General features: G+C 39.6%; 1 protein-coding gene across 3 annotated transcripts in view; it reads left to right on the top strand.

Annotated features, from left to right (window-relative positions):
- adgrl1a (adhesion G protein-coupled receptor L1a) overlaps nt 1-27,740 on the top strand; it is a 286,520-nt gene that overhangs the window by 154,039 nt on the left and 104,741 nt on the right. The gene's annotated exons all lie outside the window — the stretch shown is intronic.

The raw sequence follows: 27,740 nt of genomic DNA, 5'->3' as shown, positions 1-27,740 counted from the left end.
ATTTGACATATTTTTGGCCTAAATTAAGCATGTCCCAGCATAAAAATGGCAAATTAACAAAATATAAATCTATATAAATCTTATATATAATATATATTTATATAAAATAATATATATTATATATATAAGTGTATATTTTATACATATATATAATATGTATATGTATAAAATAACAATATATTATATTATATAGATAATAATTAAAAATATATATTTTATATAAGAATATATAAATATACGGCATTCAGAAGACACATTCAAAGACGTAATATGTAGTATTCCACACTGGTCACTGGGTGTCAGTAATGTTACATTAATGAGACAGTCGCCAATGTAAGAAGTATGCAGTCCAAAAACTCTTATTGGGTAATACAACTTTAAAGGTGACTATAGGGGTGTTATTTTTTGTTTATAGGGCACTAATCATGATAAAAACCTATTTAGAAGGTCGTAAACAGTTTCTATGCTCTAATTATGAAAATATTTCATTCATTAATAAGGAATCTGCTGCATGGTGGACGAGTGGTTATCGTGAAGGCCTCACAGCTAGGAGACCCGAGTTCAATTCCACCTTAGGCCATCTCTGTGTGGAGTTTGCATGTTCTCCCCGTGCATGTGTGGGTTTTCTCCGGGTACTCCGGTTTCCTCCCACATTCCAAAAACATGCTAGGTTAATTGGCGACTCCAAATTGTCCATAGGTATGAATGTGAGTGTGAATGGTTGTTTGTCTATATGTGCCCTGTGATTGGCTGGCGACCATTCCAGGGTGTACCCTGCCTCCATAGGCTCCAGCACCCCCCCTCCCTGTGACCCTCGTGAGGATAAGCGGTAGAAAATGAATGAATGAATATGAACTTGTCTGGAACCAATGAAACACAATAAAATTCCCTATTTTCATGAATATTATTATTATTATTCTCATCCTTGATTTGCAGTTGTTATTTTTTTTGCTTTTCAGCACTTGATTTTCTTCTTATTGGCTAGAATGGCATCACCATTTGAGGTTATAGCTCCGCCTGCATGCACGTAGCCCCATGTAGACGAGGATGTGCGATACATTGCGTGCTGGCACGATGTTGATCCGCGTCATGCCTATTGAACATGGCTTATGGCCTGAGTTTAATATTAAATCCTGATGCTGGGAGGGGGGGTGGGGGGGTTAGCTGCTTGCTGCTCTGATCAGATAAGCACCAGTCGGGGAACAAGAGTAGATTTAAATGCTTTTAGTAATAACAATCCAAACAATCCACCCTCCCCCTCCCCTATATGGTCCGCTACAATCCACTTTGGGATTTTCATGATTGCAGTTAGTCCCTGCACCGCCGTGTAAAAAAAAAAAAAAAAAAAAAAATGCCAAAGCCGTGCGTTGCAGCGCTGCATCCCAAGTATGGCAGTGCCACCGTGGCCAACCTGCTATATTCTACAAGTCGCTCAAGGCGTGATGAAATATTCACAAGGCTGAGCGTTACAGCAATATCTGTAGCTTTTTAAGGTCAACCCTGACTGAAAGTCTCACTTGCCGAGCCTGTCCTCTTTCCCCTCTGATGATCTCGCACGGAAGCGGGCGTTGGTGACAGTCGCTCGTTCTCCTGTGACTTCCTTTGCTGTGTCACCCAGCCATACGCCGCCAAAGCCGCCACACCACCACCACCACCACCCCCCTCATTGGCCCGCTAAGCTCACAGGGCGTGAAAGTTGTTAGAGTTTCCACAGAGGCTGGCTCGGGTTGGCGTGTGAGTCACTGGCTGAGGCATGCGCCGGAGTCGTGAATTATTAATCAGGTTAGAATTAACAGAGCTGTCAGTCACAGCGGTTAGCGGGCGTCCTCTTGCCCCGCCGTTGTCGCACCCTAGCAGCAGAAGCATTTCGACCAAAGGTGCAGTTACACTGTTCCCAACTCTACTTTTCTACGTGAATTCGACATTTTTTTTGTAGTATCGTGGTTGCTGCGCTGTTTTTTTTTGTTTGTTTATTCATATGCCGGTTAGCAAACTACTCTTTGCTTCTTTGCCGTTGGTGTTTTTGCGCCTTTTCCAGAAATGTCTGTCCTCAGGCTTCTGATTGGCTAAAACGGCCTCATCAGTTGAGGTTAAAGTGCCCCAAATCTACATAGATGGCGACTGTTGTTCTGTTTGTTGTTGTTTTGTTTCTCACGGATGAATTATTAGTAGAGATTTGCAACTGTTGTTGCTATCGCTTTTCCAGAACTTTCTTCAGGCTTCTTATTGAGCTAAAGGATGAAGAGTCTTGAACCAGTCATGATGTGCTATACATATCACTATATTGACACTTACTATGGTACCCATTATGTCATTGTATGGTCATATCACCTCGTACTTTGGTACGTGACAAAAATTTTTAATTTAATTTAAAATAAAAAAAATATCTTAGAAATGCAGGAAGTGAACAAATGTAACAGTTACTGATTGTAAAAGTACCAGATGCAGTGGTAGGATTTAATAAGCTTTGCTTCTTCCTACTCCTTTTGGACATGTGGAACTGTGAACTGATTATGTGATGCACTCAATTGTAATCTGATGCATGTTCAAATTAAATAATACCATTACTATTACCATAAAGTGTTGCCTTTGGGGGTTATAGGTCCACCTGCATACATGAGGCTCCATCCTGAAGTTTAATGCTGTTATCAAACCCAATGAGTCGGATGATTGACTCAATATGTTCTACAAAACACCCACTGTAGCTTTAGAGCAGAGGCGGGCAAATATTTTGACTCGTGGGCCGCATTGATTTAACAAAATTGTCCGTGGGGGGTGGGGGGGGGCAGAACATATATTTAACACCTACACTATTTTATGCTTATAATTTTCCTTGAAGTATTTGTCTAATTTTATCTGTAAAAGTGTTATACTGTCAGCTGTATGTTCTCATGCACTTTAAACATCAGACCACATCAAACTGTCATTTAATTTTTAAAATTAAAAAAATTAAAAAAATTTAAAAAAATTAAAAAAATTTAAAAAAATTTAAAAGAATTTTTTTTTTTTAATTCTAAAAAAAATAAAATTTTCTTTTTTCTTTTTTTACTAATTAAGACATCCGACGAGCAAGTCATGTTGCCAGTTTGTATGCTAAAAGTAGAAATACTTAGAAAGCAACTGGCGGGCCGGATTCAAACGCTTGATGGGTCGTATGTGGCCCCCGGGCCGTAGTTTGCCTACCCCTGCTTTAGAGTGTTTAGCCACCAAATTTGCCACACACGTTTAGAGGACTGATGCATGTGTATGTCGGATTTTAGAAAGATTGGTTGAGAAAACATGGCCGCCATCAAGCTAAACTGTCCAGAAGCCATTGAGCAGTTGTCTAATGTTTATGCATTGAACAGTTGTCATATGTTTATGCATCCTAGAAATTCTTCCACAGCATTTTGTCCACAACCCGCATTTACTGTAAACAAGTTTCCATGCATTTTTTTTTCAATGGAATTCCGTCACATAGTAAACTTAGCATCTTTACTGACGTTGCATCACAAGCAGTGGGACAGCATGTGAGCTCAGGTGATAATGAAACTTGTCAACATCATTAGCTTCATAACAACAGGAGTCAGCGTTCTTTTTTTTTTTTTCAAAAAAAAAATTCCCATTATTATCTCACTTCCTCGCATCATCTTGCACACCTCGGATGCTGGCTTAGCAGGTCAAGGCAAAGGCTGGTCTTGAAGGGGTCTTCAGCGTGTGTCTAATTGAGCGCTGTGTAGTTAATTGTTTGTGCGTGGGAGGAGGAGAAATCAATCTGTTTTTCTCACTGCCGTGACTTCTAGGGCCTGGAGGGCTGGGAGGTTGGGAACAATGAAGCTGGCAGACACACAAGACGCAACACGCACCAGCGCTGCCAAATCATGCCTGGCTAACACACAAGCAGAGACCCACTGTCAAAAACACACGGCCAGACGCTCCTCGGAGGAAGAGGATGTGCACGAGGGGTTAGTGAGTCATGCTAGAAGTCAGAGGCGAGCTATCGATCGCAGAGGAGGAAGGGGAGGAGGAGGCGGCAGGAACGTGAGACCTGCTCAGGTCAGAGGGCCGGGAGACAGATGGGATGATAGGGCTTACCTATAGAACACTGAAGTGTCTTTTAAATGCTTTTTTTTAAACTACTCACCTTACAATAAGATCTTTAGAACAATAGGCTCTCTTGAACAACCAGTATGATCTATAACATTTCTATTGCGGTCCATAATCAACCAATACACTCTTTTGAACAACCAATAGGGTCACCAGAACAACCAATGCAGTATTCTGAACAACCCCTATGGTGCATTCAACAACAAATATAGTGAATAAACGACCAACACGGTCATCAGAATAACCAATGCGGTCTACTAAACGACTAATACAATCAATGACTGACCAACATAGTCAATGAAAAGACTAATGCAGCCGATTAAACGACCAATACAGTCAAATGAACAACCAATGCAGTCTATTAAACAACAGTCAATAAACGACTAATACAGTCAATGACCTACCAATATAGTCAACTAAATGACCAAAGCAGCCTACTAAACGACCAATACAGTCAAAATATGACCGACATTGTCAACTAAACAACCAATACGTCATCCGAACAACCAATGCGGTCTAATAAACAGTCAATAAATGACCAATACGGTCAATGACCTACCAACATAGTCAACTAAAGGACCAAAGCAGCCTATTAAACGACCAATACAGTCAAATGAACAACCAATGCAGTGTATTAAACAACAGTCAATAAACGCCTTATACAGTCAATGACCTACCAACATAGTCAACTATAAGACCAAAGCAGCCTATTAAATGACCAATACAGTCAACTAAACAACCAATACGGTCTATTAAACGGTCAATAAATTACTACTACAGTCAATGACCTACCAACACAGTCAACTAAAGGACCAAAGCAGCCTATTAAACGACCAATTCGGTCAAATGAACAACCAATGTGGTCTATTAAACAGTCAATAAACACCTTATACAGTCAATGACCTACCAACACAATCGACTAAAGGACCAATGCAGCCTATTATATGACCAATACAGTCAAATGACCAGTATGGTCCACCTAATGACCGATAGGGTCAACTGAATGACAAGCCAATACACTCTATTAAACAGTCAATAAACGACTAATACAGTCAATGACCTACCAACACAATCGACTAAAGGACCAAAGCAGCCTATTAAACGACCAATACAGTCAAATGAACAACCAATACAGTAAAAAAATTATCAACATTGTCCACTAAACAACCAATACGTCATCTGAACAACCAAAGCGGTCTATTAAACAGTCAATAAACGACTAATACAGTCAATGACCTACCAACATAGTCAACTAAAGCACCAAAGCAGTTATTAAACGACCAATACAGTCAAATGAACAACCAATACAGTAAAAAAACAACCGATAACCGAACATCCGAACAACCATCTTAACAACAACCATCTCTTAAACAACAGTCAATAAACGACTTATATAGTCAATGACCTACCAACACAATCAACTAAACCAATGCAGCCTATTAAACGACCAATATAGTCAAATGAACAACCAATACGTCATCCAAACAACCAATGCGGTCTCTTAAACAACAGTCAAACGACTAGTACAGTCAATGACCTACCAACACAATCGACTAAAGGACCAAAGCAGCCTATTAAACAACCAATACAGTAAAAAAAATGACCGACATTGTCAACTAAACAACCAATAACCGAACATCTGAACAACCACCTCTTAAACAACAGTCAAACGCCTTATACAGTCAATGACCTACCAACAAAATCAACTAAAGAACCAATGCAGCCAAGGAACCAATGCAACCTACTGACCGATCGGGTCAACTGAATGACAAGCACAGTCAATGAAATTTACAATACAGTCAAACAAACAACAGTCCAAAAATAATGGATACAGTCAACTAAACAAACAAGCGTCAACAAAAAGACCAATACAGCCAACAACGTTACCAATAAAGTCACCTGAACGACCAATGCCGCTTTTTTCCCCCCACGCTCTGTATTCATCTTACAATAGCATCTCTCCTTTTTTGACACATCAATGGGAAGCCCAAAATGAAAGCCACTAATAGCAGCTAATTGTCGTCTTTATCTTTTCATCTGAATCCACTGGTTCAGATTATTACATGCTTAATATATAATATATATAATTAATCTGCAGTGCACCGCCGTGTCAATTAACATATTAATGCCTCCTATGAATAATAATTCCATTTGCATATTGGGCTAATCAGCTCATTTGCATGTGTTTGCTTGTCTTTAAGGGTGTTTCGCTTCATGACAGAGTGTCGCCGTCAGTCAGCGAGAGCTTATTTGCATTGTAAATCGACGGAGGCGCTCTTCTTTCACTCCCCCCACGGAGAGAGAGATGCCTGTGCGGTTTTTAAAGGGGGGGAACTCACCTGAATAATTTAAGTGTGCTTTTAAGGAGATCATACGCACTTACTGATCTCATTTGAGCTGCCCTTCCTATTGGCTGGCCTCCACGCTCCCCTCCTTCGATCAGAGTTATTATTTTCATCTAGTCCAAAAATCTTCCATTATTGATGGCGTGCAAATAAGCAGGCATCCGATGACCAGATATGGAAATAAGATAAGAAGTTCGGCATAGGAGGAATGGAAGGAATGGACATACTGATTATTGCCCCCCCCCCCCCCCCCCCCCCAACCTCCATCTCTCCCCGACAAAGCTTTTATAAAGTGAACAATGGCCGACGGGGGGAGCGATTCGGAGTGACCAGACGCCTGAGACTACGGCTATAAAGCCAGAGAAAGGTCACTTGAAACAGGAGGCTCCGCAGAGACCACAATTGTGTCCATGTACTCGCCACTCTGGAGACCGGAGACGGAGGGTGTATGAATATGTTTTAAACGGCAAGAAAAAGATCCAGATGGATCTGGTGAAGAACCAATTCGGTCAACTGAACAACCAGTAGGGTCGAACGAACGACCGATACAGTCAACAAAAAAACACCGATATAGTCAGATGAACTACAAGTACCATCACCTAAACAACCGATGCTGTAAATGTAAACAGTCCGATCGGTATTGGCAGCTGAACAAACAATAGATAGATTAATAATTAGTTTATTAAACAACCTAAACGTAGTAGTTTATGAAAGTACTAACATATTCAATAAATGACCACTAAAGTAAACAGTAAACAGTCGGTCTATGAAAGGACCAATACATTTATTCATTCATTCATTTTCTACTGCTTATTCTCACGAGGGTCGCGGGCATGCTGGAGCCTATCTCAGCTGTCTTTAGGCGACAGGCAGGGTACACCCTGGACTGGTCACCAGCCAATCACAGGGCACATAGTATAGACAAACAACCATTCACACTCAAATTCATACCTATGGACAATGTGGAGTCGCCAATTAACCTAGCATCTTTTTGGAATGTGGGAGGAAACCGGAGTACCCGGAGAAAACCCACGCAAACTCCACACAGAGATGCCCAAAGGTGGAATTGAACCCGGGTCTCCTAGCTGTGAGGCCTGCGCGCTAACCACACGACCAATACAGTAAAATGAAAACCTGATACAGAACGGAAAAACCTATAGTCATGTAAACAAATGTTGTACTGTTTGAATAAACGATCAATACAGTCAAGAAATCTACCAATACAGTCAGCTGAACAACCAATCAGGTCCCACCAATGCAATCCCTTGTCTACTAAATTACCAGTACAGTCAATAACCGACTAATACGGACAATTAAGCGACCGCAACGGTCAATTAAACTATCAATACAGTTTGAATGACCAATACAGTCATGTATATAACCGTTATGGTCAGTTTGATCAACTATGTTGGTCTATTTTAATTATCCTGATTGTAAAAAGATATTTTTTTCTAATTGGATGTCATCAAACTGCTTCTGCTTGTGTTGTCTATGTAAGTCTGCTTACTTTGGTAATGGTTTTATTTCATTTGAACATGCATCAGAATACAATTGAATGCATCACATAATCAGTTCACAGTTCCACATGTCCAAAAGGAGTAGGAAGAAGCAAAGCTTATTAAATCCTACCCCTCATTCTGGTACTTTTACAATCAGTAACTGTTACATTTGTTCACTTCCTGCTTTCCTAATATAGTTAATTTAATTTAATTTAATTTAATTTAATTTAATTTAATTTAATTTAATTTAATTTAATTTAATTTAATTTAATTTAATTTAAGGGTCTTACTCAATCCATTCCATAGTTTGATTCCACATACTGAAATGCTATGGCTTTTTAACGTAGTCCTAGCATATAAGTGTTTCAAATGTAGTTCTTCCCTGAGATCATATTTCTCCTCTCTTGTAGAGAAGTATTGGATGACATTTTTAGCTAATTGGTTATTTTTTAGCCTTATGCATTATTTTAGCTGTTTGAAGATGAACTATATCAGCAAGTTGAAGTATTTGTGATTTTAGAAATAAGGAGTTAGTATGTTCTCTGTAGGCCGCATTATGAATTATCCTTACTGGCCTTTTTTGCAGTGCATTTAGCGAGTGAATATTGCTTTTATAGTTATTAGCCCATATTTCCACACAATAAGTAAGATATGGTAGAACCAGAGAGCAATTGGTCTCCAAAAGAGAGGCAGGCGGCACAGGGCCCTTTGGATGGTCTCCATGCACTAATGGCTGCTCACCTGGCTCAGCTTCTGGCAAAGCTTTTTTTTTTTTTTTTGTAGCTCTGGTAATTAACAAAAGCAAGCAGTGGAAAGCAGCACCTGTTACTGCCTGACTGACTGAGGGTCTCCTCTCCCAGCTCTGGTTCTCTGTGCTGTGTCTGCCACTGCTCCCCTCTAATAATCCAACCACTTTGTCCCTCCTCGGGGGAACGTCCGGACCTCAAGGGTGTCTTTGAGTTGATTTATTATCTTAAAAAAATACAAGGGTCACAGTATGAGATGTTGGAGCCAATGGAGAGATTTGCCCTTGCATGATGTATTAACTAATGACCTCCATCATGGCGGCTTTTTTGTGTGTAGTATCCTTGATTCCTCCGGTTTCTTATCCACGATACGGATTCTACTCTTGTGCTGTATGTAGGACAACGCTAGTACACCTTCATCTCTCCGTGTTCTGCATATGTGTGTGCTTGACGAAGGTTGGACACGGAGCGCAGGCGAGAGTTGGAAGGGAGTTGACAGCCGTGTTTTGGAATTGGGACACGGCAGCCGGGCCTGCTGTGTCAGGATCCTCCTGATGACCACTCGGCCCATCCTAAAGCTGGATAACCTTGGCAGGCAGATTGGGGTCACTACCATCAAATGAGATATATCAGTCACACACACACACACACACACACACAAACACACACCGTTGGAACAAAGACTCACATCCATTTTGATTCTATTTACATGGCGGCAAATTGCATTGAAGAAACAAATTACAGCCCTCAGTCTCTTCCTGGATAAAACTAAGCATGTTAGCTAGGGGTGTAAGAAAATATCGTTTCGGCGATATATCGCGATACTTTGTTCCACAATACTGTATCAGTATTAAAAAGTATGATATCAATATTTTTAGGCATTGATCATAGACTGTATATGGTATTGGCGGCACGGCGGTCGAGTGGTTAGCGCGCAGACCTCACAGCTAGGAGACTGCACTTGAATCATTCATTCATTTTCTACCGCTTTTCCTCACGAGCGTCGCGGGGGTTCTGGAGCCTATCCCAGCTGTGAGGCGAGAGGCGGGGTACACCCTGGACTGGTGGCCAGCCAATCACAGGGCACATATAGACAAACAACCATTCACACTCACATTCGGGAGTACCCGGAGAAAACCCACACATGCACTGGGAGAACATGCAAACTCCACACAGAGATGCCGAAGCGGAGATTCGAACCCAGGTTCCGAGATTGCGAAGCCAACATGCTAACCACTCCTTTTCAGACATGTTTAAATGTACCAGTGTAAATGTGATGTTCGTTTACGTAATTTTGCTCATCAAATTTTTGACATTGTCCCGCCACGTATACATTTGGACCGCAATAGATACATTTTGCACTACTTTTTTTTTTTTTTTTTTTTTTAGATGATTTGGCGCACCTTGGATGTTGTCACTCCTAAAGACATTATAATGGGACTGTTTGTGTAGCTGATTGTTACAACTCCGTACAGTAGATGGCATCATAAGACAGCTTCTTAATAAACCTCATACGCAACACATTAAAACACATTCATTGCTTGTCATGTGCAATTTGGCGGATCATCATTACAGGGCAGTTGTTCATCGGTCCGAACTCCACTTTTTTCCATCCCGACGTGTGCTACTGCTACACAAATGAAACCAACATCTATAAGTCAATAACTTTGTTTCGTGGTTGTATGAGATAATATCGCACACAAACGAAAAAGCAGAGATGGCCGAGGGTGCAATTGAACCCTGGTCTCCTAGCTGTGAGGTCTGCGCGCTAACCACCGCCGTGCCAGACCGCAAAGCTCCCAAGCCCGACCGTGACAAAAGGCACAAAAACACCAATGACAAAGAAGAGAGACACTTGTGGGCATGGTACTGGGCCTAATACCAGACAAACCAGGTGATAACTTATAAATATATCGTATCGCCATATTCTTGCCAATACACACCCCTAATGTTAGCATCAAAGCACATATTACATGACTCGGTTGTCACATTTTCCAGCAGTATTTTGAATAATTTGAACAAAAAAGCAGCATAGCGGTAACCCATGTACTTAGCTGTGCCGTAATGTAAATGTGCTATCAAGGAGACTGCTTATATGATGAATATAGTTGTTGTTGGCTGCAGTGCTGAAGGCAGAAGCATTTCCTTTTGGCTCACTTAGTGCCCCCCCGCTACTACATTATCCAGAATAGGCAAGCAAGCTGTCGTCCTTGCTGTGCATAATATAATCACACAAATAACCCCAGACAGGTGCAGAGCTTCAAAGAAGCTATCCGGAAAAGTTTGCTTGCTGAAATGGCTCTAAATTAGGACCTTTTTTTTTTTTTTTTTTTACAGGCGGCCTGTCTTGTTGGGGGGGAGAGTACGCTGTGTTGATAAGCCCCAGTGCACTCATCTTAGGGCTAATTTATGTGCGTGCACATTAAAGGCTAGAAGCCGGGCCAAGCAGTGTTGTGTAAGTGCAAAATGCGCTGCTTGTGTGGATTATTTGCATGCTAGTGGGAAGATCTGAAATATCCTGAGTGTTGCTAATATGCAAAGACAGTAGCTGAAACTAAATATAACTCAAGTGTTCAAATAGACCATGTACAGTAGTGATAGTTTTATGGTTATGGTTTTTTTTTATGCAGTGAAGCTTCTGACATGTTTATCCTTGCACAATTTAGCATGGTCAACACAGAGTCGGAAGAAGATGAGTTTATTTAATCTTGTTGGATCTGTTCACTTCCTGTGTGTACTATATTCCCATCAGGGATGCAGTAGCACAAGGGGAAAGATGTGTACCGTTCGTCCGCCCCGCATAGGTCAATCTGCCCCTATGGACTTGCGGTTTTGCAGTACATTTTGTTGCATTAAAGGGCTCCCCGCGACGTAATGTCCCATTTTCGGCACTGCACATATTTCAAGTGAGGATGAAATATTTCAAGTGGGCGAAAAGATAATGTGGAGAGTAACCTCAGCTTCATGCCCGCCACGCCTCCTGGTCCTCATGTCAAGGTGCGGTGCACCTATTTTTGAACACTCCGCTTTTGTAAACGGACAAAGATTAAACATGTTACAAAAATAAAACTAAACATGAAACTAAAAATAAAATAATCTTCAGAGGCGTGTCCAAAGTGCCTCCAGTCGGTCTGGAGCTTGTTCATTGAATTTTTTTTTTTTTTTCATGAGATGTATTTTTAAATATTGCACTAATTTGCTTTGTCACCTATATAACACAAAGCTTATATAGCTGACAGAAACGTTGTGTAATGAATATAACTACAGAATAAATAATACATTAAAATAATAAAAAATAATTGAAATTTTATGTAGATTAATTGTAATTTTTTATTATTATTTTTTAAATATTTTAAATATAACCCCAGGAGTAAAAATCGACACCAACATTTTATAATGAATAAATAAATACAGACTATATGTATATGTTTTGGTAAAAATATGCATAGATATATTTTGAGAATACGCAGGCCTCACAGCTAGGAGACCCTAGTTCGAGTCCACCCTCTGTGTGGAGTTTGCATGTTCTCCTCGTGCATGTGTGGGTTTTCGCCGGGTACTCCGGTTTCCTCCCACATTCCAAAAACATGCTAGGTTAATTAGCGACTCCAAATTGCCCATAAATATGAATGTGAGTGTGAATGGTTGTTTGTCTATATGTGTCCTGTGATTGGTTGGCCACCAGTCCAGGGTGTACCCCGCCTCTCCTCCATAGACAACTAGGATAGGCTCCAGCACCCCCTGCAACACTTGTGAGGATAAGCGGTAGAAAATGAATGAATTAAATATTGCACTAATTTGCCCCCAGGGGGCCCGCCCTACTATTTGAGAATCACTGATGGGACTACCATTAAGGTTGTGCCATAGGGGATGTTCGCATGGCCATTTGACAATGCTACCAAGTCAAAATCCGAAACACATGCAAAAACGAATCATGCAGAGCCGTGAATTTATTCGAGAAAGCTTGTGAAAGGATCTAACGGTGGTATGTTTCTGGGGGTGTCATGAAGGAAGTTGAACACGGCAGCAAGAAAGAAATGTTCTAACGAATCCAGCTTGATATCCAAAATAGAAAAAAGGCGAGGGACAGCTCAGGTTGGTCTCTGCTGCACAAACCAAAGCCAGCAAATATATAGCAGACAAGTGGACGTACAGGAAGAGACAGCTGGGGTAGGACACAAGGCGATGGCAGAGCAGCGAGTGCCTGACAAAGACATGAGACACTGAAAAAAAGGCCTAAATCCACTCGAGGGGGGGGGGCTCTGTTGAATTGGCCCCGACAAAGATGTGACAAAATAAACGAGACGATGATGTTCTCAATGACACAAAAGAAAGGACAGAGACTTTTTTAACCATTGTGCGGCACGGAGCAGAGGGATGAAAAGAAACCCCATCCTATTTTTAAATGTCACTCTTCTCTCTTTTTTTTTTTTTTTTTTGGTTCTGAATCCCTGCTCCACTTTGTGCCACGGATCCAAAGTGGGTCAACATCACATGTGGCGCCCCTGTGGGCTCCCCTCCACGGTGTGCATGTATGTGTGCGTCGGCCATGCCACCGCCTGCCTCTCCTGTACACAGACGCTTAGCACACTTGTCTTTTAGTTTACGATTCCCCAAAGGTGACTCCACAATTATGAATCCATTTCATTTAATCACCTTTTATCTTTTGGCGCTTAGAAGAGAACACTGCAAAGTGTTTAAGCTCTATTGAGATGCTCATTAATAGCGAATGATGTATTTATTGATGGATGGGCTGACTGAAGTTATTATTTTTTTGCAGGGGTGAGGGTTTGCCCTGCTGGAATACTAATGATAATACACTTTTTTTTTCTCCACTAATTAGAACAGCATTCTTCATTCTAGTCTCAATTCAAGGTTGAACTTTTATCAAAAGTTTAAAAAAATAAATAAAAAAAAAAACTAATTGTGGAATGTAATTTGTCTCTCAGCAGTTTCCGCAATCAGCAGCATGCGCTCTGACAAGAACAAGGCATAGCAACAGCAGGAGTGTACCGTTTTTGGAATTTGGGACAGCGGGATCGCATCCATTTGTAATTTCTTTCAAATTTTGGACAAGAATATTTCCCAATATTTTTGTCGGATTGTCTGTTTTAATGTTAGCATGCTACTTTCTTCATCCAATAAGGTTAATTTGGCTTGTTTGTGATGTCATGTCAGCTGATTTATACTGATGTTTGGCAAGGCGACAGTGCCATCCGACTTCTTTAGGACCATGTCCCGGTTGTGAGAGAGTGCAAAGGCCCCCTCGTCCCGGTTTATGGTCCTATGGGACCAGTTTAAAATGTCGGAAGGGTACTTTGTTGTTAATGGAGAATAACATTAGCCAAATGGGACTACAATCAGAGTAGAGTCAGTTGAGGTGGCTCGGGCATCTAGTCCGGATGCCTCCCGGACGCCTCCCTGGTGAGGTGTTCCGGGCATGCCCAGCCCGGGAAAAGGCCCCGGGGTAGACCTAGGACACGCTGGAGGGATTATGTCTCACAGCTGGCCTGGGAACGCCTTGGTGTCCTCCTGGTGGAGCTGAAGGAGGTGGCCGGGGACCGGGAAGTCTGGGTTTCCCTACTGAGACTGCCGCCCCCGCGACCCGGACCCAGATAAACGGAGAAAAATGGATGGATGGATGGATGGATGGACTATGATCCATTGCAGTCTGAGCCAGTGGGAAGGTTCCATTGAGACTGGAACTGTGAAAAGAGGAAAGTAAATAGATATATTTTTGTTGGTTGGTACCCCACCCCCACCCCGCCCCACCCCCCAAGGGACAGAAACCAGTGAAATGCAACAAAATGGAGATTTGTGAAGCATAGAAGTGTACTCAAGTGATATTTCATGCTGAGTAAGATAAATGTGTACATATTGGCAGTGTACTCCGCTACCAACCCCCCCTGACAGTTCACCGTACCCCCCCCAGCAGGGGCCCGCCCCACTATTTGAGAATCACTGATGGGACAACCATTCAGGTTCCGTGCCATAAGGCATGTTTACATGGCCAAAAGAACTAATTGAGTGATGGGTCTGATCCGATCCAGTATCGGGATCTTGTTGTTGTCAGCAAACATTACCAGTACCAGTACCAAATACCAGTATCTATCTAAGGCAAGGCATGCCAAGCTTATTGATATAGCACAAGTAATTCAAAGTGCTTTACAGAAAAGAAGGGTAATATCACGTCATATAATCATTACATAAAAATCCCATAAATTACTCAATAAAACTAAAAAAAGTAAAATTACTAGTGTAGATAAAATACTTTCAGTTAAATAAAATGTATTATTATTATTATTAAGTGTGTTTTTACATGCAAAAGATTCATGCCGAGCTTCATCTTGTGGACGTTTTTATAGTGATACGGTAACGGATATGTAATAGCCAACTTATGAAAAAAAGTGTGACTATAAGTCGCTCTGGAGTATAAGTCGCACAAAGCCAAAAATGCATAATAAGGTAGAAAAAAAACATACATACAAACATACAAGTCGCACTGGAATATATATATCGCAATGAAGCAATGAAGCAACTCCATATGATTTGTGCGGATGTTGTCCCGGGGCCTGTCACTCACATCCATGTGACTTGCGGGGGGTTTCCGTGCAACATCCACAGGAGGGAGTTGAATTTCATGACATTATCATAATCATCTGATCAGCAGTGGCTCATATTGTGGTAGTTATCAGTCACCGCTGTTGTTTACCCCACATGTTGAGAGTGAATTATTTATTTCCCAGGTTGACCGATATGGCGTCTGATTGGATGCTTTGATTTTTTTGGCCTTCTATACCCCGGCACACCTGCAGTAAAACCCACAGCTAAGATTAGCGTTCCATCGCAATCATATCAAATCTGCATCCGGTTATTAGCGGTAGACCACAGGTTGGATGCTTAGGTCACTTTCTTCCGTGGTGGCGGCGCCGCTACCTCCCTGTCCCATCAGATGTAATGAACGCTGACAAGGTCGGCGCTTGCCAAGAGAGATCACGGGCCGTAGTGGAGAAGGCCGGGCCGGGGTCGTATGGCGATATGCAGCAATAAAAAAAACAAAACAGGCTGTCATCCAACTCCCCCTGTCCCCTGAATATTCATGCTAGATGCACACCTGGCAACCTGTATGCACAATTCTGTACAATGTGTGGACATGCAGTAAAATAATGAAGACATATTCTTATTATAAAATCATGGCTGACATCTTGTAATGCACTGTTGAGGAAGTAGATTAGTCTTAATTACATATTAGACTTGATAAGTTGACAGGGATAATAATAATAATAAACCTTGATAATGTTAGCATTACCTAATTAGCGAGTCAGTTAAGCGAGGATTCCTTTTCTCGGATTTAAATTGTAAATAATAAAACCAGCAGAGGACGACACGGAAGTCGAGTGGTTAGCACGCAGACCTCACAGCTTTGAGACCCGGGTTCAATTCCGGAAAATATGGTATATATATTTTTTTCAATAATTACTTTTCAAACATAACACCGTGAAGTATTTATAATTTTAACATTGGAAATTAAACTGCACATGTGTGCACACGTTAAAATTCCCCTCCAATGCGTAACCTTCGGCACGCTACACCCCTCCATGCTGTCAAGTCGTATAAACGAATGAATGTTGTATTTTAATGTATCTTTTACTTTGTTTAATTGCTTTTATTCAACTATTTTTTTCTGGAAAGCGTCTTTGAGTATTTTGAAAATAAAATTTATTATTATTATTAAGTGTGTTTTTACATGCAAAAGAATCATGCCAAGCTCCACCTTGTGGTCGTTTTTATGGCGACACGGTAACGGATACGTAATAGCCAACCTATGAAAAAAAGTGCGACTTATAGTCCAGAAAATACAATATATGGCATACATTTTATGCCATATGATTAATAAAAAAATGGTCTGAATTTTTTTTTTTCATAATATTATTGACAATTTTTAGCACAATTATCGACCAGCAAAATTTGACAGGCTAAAGTACACTCCTTGCGTGTTAGCAAAGATTTTATTATGTCTTTATATACTATGTACTTGTCTTTTCAATATTTAGTTTATGATGGTATGGATTTACTTTTGACTTCATCCCACTTTTTTTTTTTTCCGAGTGGACTAGAATGAGCTTTTTGCGGACGGTTAGAAGCTCGACTCGACTACAAAGTGCACATATCCTTTAAAATGTATGGCATGTATAATGTCTATTGTGATTTGAAAGCGACAGAGCAGTTGTATAGACATGAAATGAGGGATGTGAGTGTGTCGGGGTTGTGTGGAGAGTTCCAGCTGAGGGCGATGCTGAAGCAGGGAAAAAGTGCTACAGTTGAAGAAAATAAAAAAAAAGTGAAAATGGCCCCCCCCCCATCCCTTCCCTCTTTCCCCTTTTTGCCTTTACCTCTTTGACAACTTCACTAGCCCTGTTTGATATCCCCGCACGGCTCTGCACATTCCCTCGTCTCATTTACATTCCCTCAAAGCACACTTCCCGTTTTTTTTTTTTTTTGTGTCTCTGGGTTTCTTCACCGCCTCCCCTCTGGATCGCCCGCTCTCAGGGAGGTTTTATATTCCCTGTTGAAGACGCTCCGCCTGAGTCAGTAATCAAACACATTAATATAATAAATAATTAAAATAATAATAAATATAATAAAATATTACGACTTTATTAAAAAAATTGCACCTTTTTTTGTTTTTACTTTTATTTTATTCCTTAATATTTTTTACTTTATTCTCCTAAAATTACAACGCTTTGATTTCTGCATTTTTTTCAAAATATTTAACTCTTTAGTACCATAATATTGTTATTGAATATCAAAATATTTCCGCAAACTAATTTTCCAAAAGTGGCAACTTTATTTGTTTTTTTTGTTTCTCAATTTCAGTATTTTTAGGTTTTATATTCCCCGTTGAAGTATTGAACACAAAAATATAATAAATAATGAAAATAATAATACATTTAATAATAAATATAATAAAATATTACCATTTTATTCAAAAAAATTGCGCCTTTTTCTCGTTTTTAGTTTTATTTTATTTCTTAATATTTTGACTTTATTCTCCTAAAACGCTAGTATTGAACACAAAAATATAATAAATAATGAAAATAATACTACATTTAATAATAAGTATAATAAAATATAATAAAATATTACAATTTTATTTAAAAAAATTGTGCCTTTTTCTTGTTTTTAGTTTTATTTTATTTCTTAAGATTTTGACTTTATTCTCCTAAAATTACAACACTTTGCATTTTTTTTCAAAATATTTAACTCTTTAGTACCATAATATTGTTATTGAATATCAAAATATTTCCGCAAACTGCCTTTAAAAATCATTTACATTCCCTCAAAGCACACTTCCCGTTTGTTTTTTTTTTGTCTCTGGGTTTCTTCACCACCTCCCCTCTGGATGGCCCGCTCTCAGGGAGGTTTTATATTCCCCGTAGAAGACGCTCCGCCTGAGTCAGTAATCAAACACATTGGCCGTCATACGCAGGCCATTACAAGCGCTCTGATGTTCCGTCTGCACAGCTCCATGGTGTCATTATACAAACAACCCCTCCTGCCCCCCTCCATCGTGCATGCTACCCTTCACCGCAGCTCTGGCCTTGACTAACCCATCTACGCAAAATAGAGTTAGGATGCTCTGACCCCAACGTTCCGGCGTATAGCCACATTTAACAACATTAGCCGTCCTCTCGGCGACGCGGGAGAAGCAGCGTGGGGCTATCAGTTCTCACCGCCGGCGTGGGCCGTGCTGAGCGTCAATGCAAATGTAATAGAATCAGCTTGTTTTGAAGGAATGGTATCTAATGCTATTATGTTGCCTCTGCCAGCGATAGCGTCACCCAAAAAAGGATTAGGGAGATTAGAGATATGGGCTCAACTGGAAGATAACAAGGGAGGGCGCTGGTTGATACAAGGTGCTATCATATTCTAGTCTATGCAGCGTTATTGATTGAGGCTTTGGATGGCAGCTGTTGATTGTGCAGATGGACGATTTGGATGGGGGCGGGACTCATTTTGGTGCATACGTTGACAATGTTTACGTTTAAGGGTGCTTTCTAGGGTTTGGCTTTTTAATAAGATTTTCTTAATATTATGACTTTATGATAAAAAAAAAATGGTGCCTTTTTCTTGTTTTTAGTTTTATTTTATTTCTTCATATTTTGACTTTATTTTCCTAAAATTACAATGCTTTGATTTCTGAATTTTATTCAAAATATTTAACTCTTTAGTACCATAATAATGTTACTGAATCTCAAAACATGTCCACAAACTAATTTTCCAAAAGTGACAACTTTATTTGTTGTTTTGTTTTGTCAATTTCAGTAATTTTACTTTTTAAAAATGCCTTTAAAAATTATAGATTTAGATTTATTTAATTAATTAATTAATTTATTTATTTAATTGATTATTTTTCTTGTTAGATTACATTTTTCCTCAATATTTTTACTTCATTCTTTCAAATTTAATACAAATTTTTCAATTTTTGTATTTTAGATCTTACTCTACGTACTTTTCGAACATGTTGATTTTTGCAATAACGGAAGTCATCAATGTTGCTTAATTTAATTTAATCGTACAGAAGTGATGTACGGTTCAAGAAAAAAACGGCATCTCAGTTTTGTGATATTGCTTAAAAAGCGTATTATTATTAACATGAACATCACTCTTTTTCACTCTTTTAAAAAATATTTTTCAAATATTTCAACATACAAGCTTTGTAATATTATTTTCATAATATTGTAACTTTTAAGCATAATTTAGACTCATAATATATCTTTTTCCCAACCAATTTTTTGACATAAAAATGCTACTATGGCAATACTATTTTTCCTTATAATAATATAATAAATAATGAATATAATAATAAATACAATAAAATATTACAACTTTATTCAAAAAATTGAGCCTTTTTCTTGTTTTTAGTTTTATTTTATTTCTTAATATTTTGACTTTATTCTCCTAAAATTACAACGCTTTGATTGCTACATTTTTTTCAAATTATTTAACACTTTAGTACCATAATATTGTTATTGAATATCAAAATATTTCCGCAAACTAATTTCCCAAAAGTGACAGCTTTATTTGTTGTTTTCTCTATTTCAGAATTTTGATTTTTTTTATGCCTTAAAAAACTTTGATTTATTTAATTATAGAATTATAGATTATTTTTCTTGTTATATTACATTTTTTCATATTTCAATATTTGTACTTCATTCTTGTAAAATTAATGCAAATTTTTCCATTTTTGTATTGCTTGTAAAATGAGTATGCAAGCAACCATTTTGACTTTATTCTCCTAAAATTACAACGCTTTAATTTCTGCATTTTTTTCAAAATTTCTTTAGTAGTTGTTTTGTTTCTCAATTTCTATTTTTTTTATTTAGATTTATTTAATTATATAATTATAGATTATTTTTCTTGTTAGATTACATTTTTTCCTCAATATTTTTACTTTATTCTTGTAAATTTAATGCAAATTTTTCCTTTTTTTTGCTTGTAAAATGAGCATGCAACCACAGGGCCTGACTTTAGAGACTGCTATTTTGACCCAACATGACAAGTGTGAGCGTCCCCTTCTCCAGCTGATAAAGCGCCAATAAAACGAGTATGGGCCTTCAGTGTCATCATTATTGGTGTCAGAAGTGGGACCGCAGTAGTTCCAACTTTTTGCTGCCTTTGCCAAACAAACAAAAAACGATCCTAATGTCATTTTCTCACAGGAGGTTATTAAAGCATTACATCAACTTGGGCGTCACACATCAACATGTTGACAGCCGACACTCAGCCAGACTAACGACCTGGAGGTAAAGGCGGAGCAGTGATGTTGATGACAAGTGGACTACATCAGTCAGAAGTCCATTTAAAAAAGGGATTAGTTTTATGGAGCTCGCTAATGAATCCAGTGTCTTTTTATTGTGACACCTTCCTTGTATTGCTCCTTCTTGCCAGCCGAGTATCAAGTGTGACCAAACTTCAGCGGCAATGAGTCAGAGACGGAATTAGAGGGCCTCCCGCCCCAGGCGACGCGTACCTTTTTTTGTCATCCTCAGCAGTCCCATCAAAGTGAGATAATGCGAGCCCTCGCTGAGTCTCAAATAGAACTCCTGTCTCTCACCACTGCGTCTCCTACTTGATTTATTCCACTTTTAAGCTCAAATTGGTGTATTATTTTATGCGGGATTGCAAATTTTTCATGCAGCATCGCGCTCTGATTTGTAAGTGAGATGTGATTGTGGCCATTTGCCTGACACCTGTTGCTAGGAGGGGAATCGTTGGCTTCCGGTCTTCTGCTTCGCACCTATTTCCTGGCATGCACACAGAAAATGGCAAATATTAGTGGTAGTCATGTACCTGGACGCTGTAGTCATGGTACCACAATTTGAAGGTCAGGTTTGGTTCCTTTAGGGCAGGGGTGGGCACATTACGGCCCGTGGGCCGCATGCAGCCCAACAAATGTTTTAATCCGGCACTTGCTTTCTAAGTATTTCAACTTTTAACATACAAACTGGCAACATGACTTGCAAGTCGGATGTCTTATTTTGTAAAAAAAAAAAAAAAAAACTGTAAAATTAAATTGCATAGTTTGATGATGTCTGATGTTTGAAGTGCTCCTAAAAAAAGGATATGGAACATACAGCTGATATTACAGATTAAATTGGACAAATAATTCAAGGAAAATTATAAGTATAAAATAGTGTGTGTGTGTGTTAACTATATGTTCTGGCCCCCCGGACAATTTTGTTAACTCAATGCGGCCCACGAGTCAAAATATTTGCTTTAAGGTAAAAAAAAAAAACCCAACAACATTCATCTCTTTTAAATGAAGCATAAAAACTGCTGGCAGGTAAATAAATAAATAATAATAATAAATGCAATCTTGTCAGCGTAGCATCGCAATATTACAATATACAACTTTATTGTCCTCTTTCTTGTAAAAGTGAATTTTTTCCATATAAAATCGCAATTTTCTCAGTGCTAAGTATATTCTCAAAAATACTTTAATTTTTTTGCAACATTTATTTTTTTTCCACAACATTTTGATTTTTTTTTTCCTCAGAAAGTTTTCATTATTTTTGGCATATATTGAGTAGAATTTATTTTTTGCAGATTGCATTTTTTGCAACTTTTTTTGTATTTTTTTTCATGTGGTAAAACTGCTTACTTGTAAATTGTCTTTTAATTATTTTTTTTTAAACTTTTTTTTCATTTTAAGCCTTTTTCCCTTCATATTTTTTATTTAAAATTTTATTATATATTTATTATAATTATATTTAATTAACAAAGGATGACACCGAACAATTAGTATAAGGACATACACTCCTAATAACGTAGAAAGCAGCAGTGTTCAATATCTAGTATGAAAAGTGTTTCATTTTAATGAGCTTGTTTGGTATCGTGGAGACGGGTGCTGACCATTTCTGATCCTGGTGATGTCATAATGATCATTAGATGAGTGAATTTACTGTAATTGCAAACTTTGAGTTGTATTGATGATTTTCAAGCTGTAACCCGTAAGAGTTTGAAGAGTGTGAATTATGCAAATGTAGCGTTAATAGTAGCAGCTTGTAGCCCTCGTTCCTCGTGTCTCCTGAACAATGGCGGTGCTTAGATCTTATCCGCCTAAAAACCAGACTCTAAACATGAAAGAGGGTTTTCAAGCTCTGGTTTCTCCTCGGCACTATTGTTCTCCTGTATTTGTTGGACTCCATTGTAGTTCCGTCTCCTCTGTCGCATGTTGCCGGATTACAAATACATGTACCTCGAGACCCGAGTATAAAAAAAACGTACCAAACACATCTCTGTCTCGCTGCAGGAGTTATTTTTAACCGCCGTGATATTCTATCACATCTTAAACTCAATCACGCAAGTTTGAACCGATTAATAAACACATTCCCATTTCCACTTTTCCCTCCGTCTCCCTGTGGTCCGTACGCACTCCTTCGTCAAACACGCCGCTCGTCTTCAAAATGTGTTGAAATGCTCATCAAGCCGTTTGTGGTTACCAGTGGGCTTTGCGGCGCGGAACGTCTTTGGCACCCCTTCACTTGGACGTTTACTTGTGAAACTTCAATCAGCAGCAGCGGCGGCGGCGGCGGCACAGCAAATGAGTCATCTTACTATCACACCGCTATAAGCTGGAGAAAGACCCCACAACACTCATCCTCTATCTTAATTCTTCATCTTAGCAAGATATTTTTGGACTATTCTTTGCTTGGAAGTCTGTCGGAATAGTTTAGCGAAGAATTTGACAGACTTCAATTTTTGGAATGAATTAGAAAGGAGATTTGGAGCTTTAACAATGAACCTCCGGATGAAAGCGGCCATTATTGTTGAGACTAATGGGAAAATAGCTTTCATTTTGCAAAGGAGTGGAGAAATTGTGTTCTGGGGAAAAAAGGTCAAGTCCGACCACGGTTGCATAGGAGCCAACCGAGTATGATGCTCTATGTCAGGGGTCTCAAACACGTGGCCCGTGGGCCAAATGTGGCCCGCAGGACACTAGTTTGAGGCCCCCGCCTTGATATGAAAGTTTAATGTTAGTGCGGCAAGTTTGATATGGATGCTGTATGGTATCATGTACCCAGAAAAAAAATATTACGTTTGATTAATGTTCATGTTAAAGGTTAAATAACTGTTAATAGTTATCCTCCCTATCCATGTGGAAGTGGTAAGTTTTTGGCTATTTAAGTTCAAAGGAAATAACTTGAAGGCTACCGTTTAGGTCACTAGCTCTCTAGTTTGCGAGTTAGCATGTGTCTCAAGACCCTGCAGTTGCGCAATATGTTGTAAATAAAAAGAGTATAAATGTGACTATAGTCGTGTTTTGTCTACAGGGCTCTGATAATGCTTTGTTCATTTTAATCTGAAAAAAATAATTTGTCTACCCACCAACTATATAATAAGTTTTTATTATTTGCCGTTTTATTATTATTATTATTATATTTATTTATTTATTACTGATTGATTGATTTAATTTATTTTTCATCTTATTTTGTGTAGAAAAATAAAAAGTAAGATATTTGAGAACAGTGTAATGTTTTATCAGAGCTTTTATTGTAGAAAATCGGAACCAAAGCGAAGTTTGTTTTTTTTTTCCTATTAATAAATGTGTTTTTTTTTTGGGGGGGGGGGACCTGATGCGGCCCAGTCTCACCCAGACCCGAATGGAATTGGAATATTTGGGTCCATGTGAACGTGGCTAGTGTTTTATCATGAAATCCCAAATGTGATCATTTAATAATACTTTTTCATTGTACTTATTAATCCATGAGGGCAGTGGTGTCATGGAGGTCCATGTTGCAGTTATGGATGCCCGCTGTGGGGCACGTAGAACTGTCAATATATATGAATAGAATTATGAATATGACCTCCCAGGCTTTCGAGGGCAACTGCCCCCTAGATGTTGAGTTTTTTTACGCCTGTGATTGCGTGTGCGTGTTGGTCCAAAGTGCGGCCCTAGGCTTGTTTTTTGTGGACGTGCTGCATAAATAAATGTAGCTTAAACTGGAAAGAAAAAAAATGTTGATTTTCATATTTTCATACTTAGGTGATGCGTGAGCTGATTTTTCTATAAATGTAATGAACTACTTTATAACCAGGGCATTTAGTTACATTAGCTCATTTAGTACAAAAGACGTATTTATATTTTTTATAAACCCGACCGCCCGATCCCAAAGACGTATTTAGCTTAACTGGAGGAAGTGGAATTTTAACGCCTGCACACATGTGCGCATACAGTTTAATTTCCAATGTTAAAATTGTGGGCTGCACGGTGGTCGAGTGGTTTGCGCGCAGACCTCACAGCTAGGAGACACGAGTTCAATTCCAGCCTCGGCCATCTCTGTGTGGAGTTTGCATGTTCTCCCCGTGCATGCGTGGGTTTTCTCCACAATAGCCACAATGTCAATGACAAGTATTAGAGATCTCTAGACATGAAATAGCACCCCTATGGTCACCTTTGCACACAACTATAGGATGTAATTAAAGCAAATAAGTCATTTAAGATATACATTAAGCTTGTGTGTACATGCCCATGTTGTTATCATATATTATAATGATCATGAGGGCTGCACGGCGGTCAAGTGGTTAGCACGCAAACCTCACAGCTAGGGGACCCGAGTTCAATCCCACCCTCGGCCATCTCTGTGTGGAGTTTGCATGTTCTCCCCATGCATGCGTGGGTTTTCTCCGGGTACTCCGGTTTCCTCCCACATTCCAAATATAGCCAATCACAGGGCACATAGAGACAAACAACCATTCACACTCACATTCATACCTATGGACAATTTGGAGTGGCTAATTAACCTAGCATGTTTTTGGAATGTGGGAGGAAACCGGAGTACATGCAAAATCTAGTTTCTTTCTTTAATTGGAACAATAGATGCTGTGATATTTTTATGAATGATTCTTTCATGTATTGTCCATCTATGAATAGTTTCCCATCTCATTTGCATCCCATTTGTTGCCAGATTGGCCATTTTCTTGCTAAATCTGATGACTTTCCAAACCCTTTGGAGGAAGACCAGCGACAAATAGAAAGACTTTTCCTGACATTTTTGGGTGATTTTCTGGTATTTGGAGATGTGAAAGTGAAAGTACATATTGTCCTGAGCGGTGAGCGTACAGCCGGAACACTATCTGCCACTCCCGAAGTCACCACCTCGCCGATTAGTGTGTCACAGGCTCCGGGCACGTCGCCATGGCGCTTTTTTGGCGTTATAACACATACCGCTATTCATTCATTTTCACCGCTTTCGACACTCATGAGGGTTTGCGGGGGGTGCTGGAGCCTATCCCAGCTGTCTTCGGGCGAGAGGCGGGGTACACCCTGGACTGGTGGCCAGCCAATCACAGGGCACATATAGACAAACAACCATTCACACTCACATTCATACCTATGGACAAATGAAACAAACACAGCATTGACTTCCTGTTCAATGCAAAATAAGATTCAAAATAAAAGCATGGCAAATTAGCATAGCTAATATCATTCATTCATTCATTTTCAACCGCTTAACCTCACAAGGATCGCGGGGGGGTTGCTGGAGCCTATCCCAGCTGTCTGCGGGCGAGAGGGCGGGGTACACCCTAGACTGGTGGCCAGCCAATCACAGGGCACATATAGACAAACAACCATTCACACTCACATTCATACCTATGGATAATTTGGAGTCGCCAATTAACCTAGCGTGTTTTTGGAATGTGGGAAGAAACCGGAGTACTCGGATAAATGGCAGAGGGTGGGATTGAACTCGGGTCTCCTGGCTGCGAGGCCTGTGCGCTAACCACTTGACCATCGTGCAGCCCCACATATCTTCATGCTCCCATTAAATACACGGTTTGACTTGCTTCAGAATCAACTGAAAAGTCCCTCAATAGTCTCCTGCTCACCCAATCAGGAGTCAGAACACAGTCTCGATGCATTCACGGACATGCAGTGAGTCGGATATTTAACATTCACATTTGTCCGACTTTGGTGTTTAAAAACTCGACCCCCTAGGGTACATTATCACTTATTAACATTATAGGTAAAGTTTGATGTCCATTGTTCGACAGTGAGCGTTTTTTTCTTCATTGTTCAGCAAAAAAACCCGTCCATGCAAACTCTTTGTTCGATGTCCTTTTTCCATTCTGATTGGGTAATGTTCCGAAAAGCCTTTTCTTTTTTGTGTGTGTGTGTGATGGGAAAATGCACCCTTCCTATTCAAAAGACCTTTGCCGCCCCATTCTAAAGCAGAGTGATCTTAATGATCATGGTGATTATCAAAATGATCCAGTAGAAGAGCATAATGAGCCTATTTGCTTTGGATCAAGGCCGCCCGTAAATTAACACAGGCAGGCACAGACGGCGGCGTTTGGAAAACAAGATAACCCGCCATCTTTGTGTGACTGTCGCTTTATTTCACTTTTTTTTTTTTTTTGTTTTTAATTCTCCATGGTTGCAAACGTTCCCACCAGCAGTGTGAAATTTCCCCCCGACCCACACCCATTTTTGCTGCTTATAGTGTAATAGTGCAATAGTGTATTGGAAAGATGTTGTCCAAAATCTAGCTTTAATAGCAATCCTGCTGTTCGCTAGGTCTGTAGCTTTAATGCTAATGAGATGCATGCATGTTATCCACTTTCTGTACTTGTCCAGAAACGGACTGATTTCTTTAAGGCACACAGCATATTATGTTGTTGGGCTATGTAGACATTTTATATACCAAATGAAAGATTCGACTCTCATGCTTCATCAAGGAGAAAAAAGTTTGTTTCTACCATTTTCTGTTCTGTAGTAATCTGCAGTAGAACATAGGAAAGTTTCAGGAAAATATCGGTTCTCAACTAAAAAGGGACTAACTTTCACTTTGATACAAATTTAGCCATATTTAGCCAAAATGTCCTTTTTTTTTTTTTTGAAATTCTCCATGGTTGCAAACGTTCCCACCAGCAGCGTGAAATCCCCCCCCCCCCCCCCCCCCCATACACCCATTTTGCTGCTTATAGTCTCGTAGGAATATGATTTTTTTTTCTGCTCTATTAAAAGAAGACGCTTAATGACGGTGGATGTGATCGGTGCATAAGGTCGCCGCATAGCTTGGGGCTCGTCACATCCTTAAAGTCACCCAAGCTGCACCCCCCCGAGGTGGGCTTGACTCACTGGGACTATTTATTGTTATCCCAAAAAAAAAAAAAAAAAAAACACTTCCTTAGCTCATTTATGTGTCGGGTATTAACTCACGCTTGGTTCCTTTCCTTCTCTTGTCATTCCTTTGTTTGCTTTCATCCATCATTCCGTACGACTGCCGTGTGTGCTCACAAAATGGAAAGCATTTTGCCTTTTTTCCTCCACTGTCATTACGACCTCTCTTGTGCTCTCCTCATCTTCCGAGGCCACAGGAGCGCGATTGCACAATATTGAAGCGTACTTTTAGGGTGGGAAAAAAAAATAAAACGGCGGGAGTTGGATATTTCTTGTTAAAAGCTCAAAAAGAGACGAAAAGAAATTCAGCAGGAGGTGAATGTTTTTAACCTTCACGCCCGCTTTAAAATGAAGCTACACTTTTTGCGGCCATGTC

Source organism: Doryrhamphus excisus, chromosome 15 (assembly GCF_030265055.1).
Source record: "Doryrhamphus excisus isolate RoL2022-K1 chromosome 15, RoL_Dexc_1.0, whole genome shotgun sequence".
Taxonomy (NCBI): Eukaryota; Metazoa; Chordata; class Actinopteri; order Syngnathiformes; family Syngnathidae; genus Doryrhamphus; species Doryrhamphus excisus.
Note: the sequence above shows the minus strand (reverse complement) of the source record. Positions and strands in the feature narration are given on the sequence as shown.